This window comes from Micropterus salmoides, unplaced genomic scaffold, assembly GCF_014851395.1.
Source record: "Micropterus salmoides isolate LMB-PRFRI ecotype aquatic unplaced genomic scaffold, ASM1485139v1 Ms_hic_scaffold_1, whole genome shotgun sequence".
Lineage (NCBI taxonomy): Eukaryota > Metazoa > Chordata > Actinopteri > Centrarchiformes > Centrarchidae > Micropterus > Micropterus salmoides.
The window spans coordinates 427261-432699 of NW_024040040.1; positions in this window are offsets into that span (position 1 = coordinate 427261).

A 5439-nucleotide genomic window follows, 5' to 3' on the forward strand; every position below is an offset into this window, starting at 1 on the left:
AGTCGTGGCTTGACTCTGGTGGGGCACCCAAAGCACCTCGCCATGCCCGGGAGAGCCACCCTGGGCGGGTAAAGCGGCGCCCAGAGGCCCCTGTCACCTCTGGGTCGAGCTGTGGAAGTAGAGTCGTGGGCTTGACTCTGGTGGGGCACCCAAAAGCACCTCGCCATGCCCGGGGAGAGCCACCCTGGGCGGGTAAAGCGCGCCCAGAGCCCCTGTCACCTCTGGGAGTCGAGCTGTGGAAGTAGAGAGTCGTGGGCTTGACTCTGGTGGGGCACCCAAAAGCACCTCGCCATGCCCGGGGAGCCACCCTGGGCGGGTAAAGCGGCGCCCAGAGGCCCCTGTCACCTCTGGGAGTCGAGCTGTGGAAGTAGAGAGTCGTGGGCTTGACTCTGGTGGGGCACCCAAAAGCACCTCGCCATGCCCGGGGAGCCACCTGGGCGGTAAAGCGGCGCCCAGAGGCCCCTGTCACCTGGGAGTCGAGCTGTGGAAGTAGAGAGTCTGGGCTTGACTCTGGTGGGGCACCCAAAAGCACCTCGCCAGCCGGGAGCCACCTGGGCGGGTAAAGCGGCGCCCAGAGGCCCCTGTCACCTCTGGGAGTCGAGCTGTGGAAGTAGAGAGTCGTGGGCTTGACTCTGGTGGGGCACCCAAAAGCACCTCGCCATGCCCGGGGAGAGCCACCCTGGGCGGGTAAAGCGGCGCCCAGAGGCCCCTGTCACCTCTGGGAGTCGAGCTGTGGAAGTAGAGAGTCGTGGGCTTGACTCTGGTGGGGCACCCAAAAGCACCTCGCCATGCCCGGGGAGAGCCACCCTGGGCGGTAAAGCGGCGCCCAGAGGCCCCTGTCACCTCTGGAGTCGAGCTGTGGAAGTAGAGAGTCGTGGGCTTGACTCTGGTGGGGCACCCAAAGCACCTCGCCATGCCCGGGAGAGCCACCCTGGGCGGGTAAAGCGGCGCCCAGAGGCCCCTGTCACCTCTGGGAGTCGAGCTGTGGAAGTAGAGAGTCGTGGGCTTGACTCTGGTGGGGCACCCAAAAGCACCTCGCCATGCCCGGGGAGAGCCACCCTGGCGGGTAAAGCGCGCCCAGAGGCCCCTGTCACCTCTGGGAGTCGAGCTGTGGAAGTAGAGAGTCGTGGGCTTGACTCTGGTGGGGCACCCAAAAGCACCTCGCCAGCCCGGGGAGAGCCACCCTGGGCGGGTAAAGCGGCGCCCAGAGGCCCCTGTCACCTCTGGGAGTCGAGCTGTGGAAGTAGAGAGTCGTGGGCTTGACTCTGGTGGGGCACCCAAAAGCACCTCGCCATGCCCGGGGAGAGCCACCCTGGCGGGTAAAGCGGCGCCCAGAGGCCCCTGTCACCTCTGGGAGTCGAGCGTGGAAGTAGAGAGTCGTGGGCTTGACTCTGGTGGGGCACCCAAAAGCACCTCGCCATGCCCGGGAGAGCCACCCTGGGCGGGTAAAGCGGCGCCCAGAGGCCCTGTCACCTCTGGGAGTCGAGCTGTGGAAGTAGAGAGTCGTGGGCTTGACTCTGGTGGGGCACCCAAAAGCACCTCGCCATGCCCGGGGAGAGCCACCCTGGCGGGTAAAGCGGCGCCCAGAGGCCCCTGTCACCTCTGGGAGTCGAGCTGTGGAAGTAGAGAGTCGTGGCTTGACTCTGGTGGGGCACCCAAAGCACCTCGCCATGCCCGGGGAGAGCCACCCTGGGCGGGTAAAGCGGCGCCCAGAGGCCCCTGTCACCTCTGGGTCGAGCTGTGGAAGTAGAGAGTCGTGGGCTTGACTCTGGTGGGGCACCCAAAAGCACCTCGCCATGCCCGGGGAGAGCCCCCTGGGCGGTAAAGCGCGCCCAGGGCCCCTGTCACCTCTGGGAGTCGAGCTGTGGAAGTAGAGAGTCGTGGGCTTGACTCTGGTGGGCACCCAAAAGCACCTCGCCAGCCCGGGGAGAGCCACCCTGGGCGGGTAAAGCGGCGCCCAGAGGCCCCTGTCACCTCTGGGAGTCGAGCTGTGGAAGTAGAGAGTCGTGGGCTTGACTCTGGTGGGGCACCCAAAAGCACCTCGCCATGCCCGGGGAGAGCCACCCTGGGCGGGTAAAGCGGCGCCCAGAGGCCCTGTCACCTCTGGGAGTCGAGCTGTGGAAGTAGAGTCGTGGCTTGACTCTGGTGGGGCACCCAAAAGCACCTCGCCATGCCCGGGGAGAGCCACCCTGGCGGGTAAAGCGGCGCCCAGAGGCCCCTGTCACCTCTGGGAGTCGAGCTGTGGAAGTAGAGAGTCGTGGGCTTGACTCTGGTGGGGCACCCAAAAGCACCTCGCCATGCCCGGGGAGAGCCACCCTGGGCGGGTAAAGCGGCGCCCGAGGCCCCTGTCACCTCTGGGAGTCGAGCTGTGGAAGTAGAGAGTCGTGGGCTTGACTCTGGTGTGGGCACCCAAAAGCACCTCGCCCAGCCCGGGAGAGCCACCCTGGGCGGGTAAAGCGGCGCCCAGAGGCCCCTGTCACCTCTGGGAGTCGAGCTGTGGAAGTAGAGAGTCGTGGGCTTGACTCTGGTGGGGCACCCAAAAGCACCTCGCCATGCCCGGGGAGAGCCACCCTGGGCGGGTAAAGCGGCGCCCAGAGGCCCCTGTCACCTCTGGGAGTCGAGCTGTGGAAGTAGAGAGTCGTGGGCTTGACTCTGGTGGGCACCCAAAGCACCTCGCCATGCCCGGGAGAGCCACCCTGGGCGGGTAAGCGGCGCCCAGAGGCCCCTGTCACCTCTGGGAGTCGAGCTGTGGAAGTAAGAGTCGTGGGCTTGACTCTGGTGGGGCACCCAAAAGCACCTCGCCATGCCCGGGAGAGCCACCCTGGGCGGTAAAGCGGCGCCCAGAGGCCCCTGTCACCTCTGGGAGTCGAGCTGTGGAAGTAGAGAGTCGTGGGCTTGACTCTGGTGGGGCACCCAAAAGCACCTCGCCATGCCCGGGAGAGCCACCCTGGGCGGGTAAAGCGGCGCCCAGAGGCCCCTGTCACCTCTGGGAGTCGAGCTGTGGAAGTAGAGAGTCGTGGGCTTGACTCTGGTGGGGCACCCAAAAGCACCTCGCCATGCCCGGGGAGAGCCACCCTGGGCGGGTAAAGCGGCGCCCAGAGGCCCCTGTCACCTCTGGGAGTCGAGCTGTGGAAGTAGAGAGTCGTGGGCTTGACTCTGGTGGGGCACCCAAAAGCACCTCGCCATGCCCGGGGAGAGCCACCCTGGGCGGGTAAAGCGGCGCCCAGAGGCCCCTGTCACCTCTGGGAGTCGAGCTGTGGAAGTAGAGAGTCGTGGGCTTGACTCTGGTGGGGCACCCAAAAGCACCTCGCCATGCCCGGGGAGAGCCACCCTGGGCGGGTAAAGCGGCGCCCAGAGGCCCCTGTCACCTCTGGGAGTCGAGCTGTGGAAGTAGAGAGTCGTGGGCTTGACTCTGGTGGGGCACCCAAAAGCACCTCGCCATGCCCGGGGAGAGCCACCCTGGGCGGGTAAAGCGGCGCCCAGAGGCCCCTGTCACCTCTGGAGTCGAGCTGTGGAAGTAGAGAGTCGTGGGCTTGACTCTGGTGGGGCACCCAAAAGCACCTCGCCATGCCCGGGGAGAGCCACCCTGGGCGGGTAAAGCGGCGCCCAGAGGCCCCTGTCACCTCTGGGAGTCGAGCTGTGGAAGTAGAGAGTCGTGGGCTTGACTCTGGTGGGGCACCCAAAAGCACCTCGCCATGCCCGGGGAGAGCCACCCTGGGCGGGTAAAGCGGCGCCCAGAGGCCCCTGTCACCTCTGGGAGTCGAGCTGTGGAAGTAGAGAGTCGTGGGCTTGACTCTGGTGGGGCACCCAAAAGCACCTCGCCATGCCCGGGAGAGCCACCCTGGGCGGTAAAGCGGCGCCCAGAGGCCCCTGTCACCTCTGGGAGTCGAGCTGTGGAAGTAGAGAGTCGTGGGCTTGACTCTGGTGGGGCACCCAAAAGCACCTCGCCATGCCCGGGAGAGCCACCCTGGGCGGGTAAAGCGGCGCCCAGAGGCCCCTGTCACCTCTGGGAGTCGAGCTGTGGAAGTAGAGAGTCGTGGGCTTGACTCTGGTGGGGCACCCAAAAGCACCTCGCCATGCCCGGGGAGAGCCACCCTGGGCGGGTAAGCGGCGCCCAGAGGCCCCTGTCACCTCTGGGAGTCGAGCTGTGGAAGTAGAGAGTCGTGGGCTTGACTCTGGTGGGGCACCCAAAAGCACCTCGCCAGCCCGGGGAGAGCCACCCTGGGCGGGTAAAGCGGCGCCCAGAGGCCCCTGTCACCTCTGGGAGTCGAGCTGTGGAAGTAGAGAGTCGTGGGCTTGACTCTGGTGGGGCACCCAAAAGCACCTCGCCATGCCCGGGGAGAGCCACCCTGGGCGGGTAAAGCGCGCCCAGAGGCCCCTGTCACCTCTGGGAGTCGAGCTGTGGAAGTAGAGAGTCGTGGGCTTGACTCTGGTGGGGCACCCAAAAGCACCTCGCCATGCCCGGGGAGAGCCACCCTGGGCGGGTAAAGCGGCGCCCAGAGGCCCCTGTCACCTCTGGGAGTCGAGCTGTGGAAGTAGAGAGTCGTGGGCTTGACTCTGGTGGGGCACCCAAAAGCACCTCGCCATGCCCGGGGAGCCACCCTGGGCGGGTAAAGCGGCGCCCAGAGGCCCCTGTCACCTCTGGGAGTCGAGCTGTGGAAGTAGAGAGTCGTGGGCTTGACTCTGGTGGGGCACCCAAAAGCACCTCGCCATGCCCGGGGAGAGCCACCCTGGGCGGGTAAAGCGGCGCCCAGAGGCCCCTGTCACCTCTGGGAGTCGAGCTGTGGAAGTAGAGAGTCGTGGGCTTGACTCTGGTGGGGCACCCAAAAGCACCTCGCCATGCCCGGGAGAGCCACCCTGGGCGGGTAAAGCGGCGCCCAGAGGCCCCTGTCACCTCTGGGAGTCGAGCTGTGGAAGTAGAGAGTCGTGGGCTTGACTCTGGTGGGGCACCCAAAAGCACCTCGCCATGCCCGGGGAGAGCCACCCTGGGCGGGTAAAGCGGCGCCCAGAGGCCCCTGTCACCTCTGGGAGTCGAGCTGTGGAAGTAGAGAGTCGTGGGCTTGACTCTGGTGGGGCACCCAAAAGCACCTCGCCATGCCCGGGGAGAGCCACCCTGGGCGGGTAAAGCGGCGCCCAGAGGCCCCTGTCACCTCTGGGAGTCGAGCTGTGGAAGTAGAGAGTCGTGGGCTTGACTCTGGTGGGGCACCCAAAAGCACCTCGCCATGCCCGGGGAGAGCCACCCTGGGCGGGTAAAGCGGCGCCCAGAGGCCCCTGTCACCTCTGGGAGTCGAGCTGTGGAAGTAGAGAGTCGTGGGCTTGACTCTGGTGGGGCACCCAAAAGCACCTCGCCATGCCCGGGGAGAGCCACCCTGGGCGGGTAAAGCGGCCCAGGCCCCTGTCACCTCTGGGAGTCGAGCTGTGGAAGTAGAGAGTCGTGGG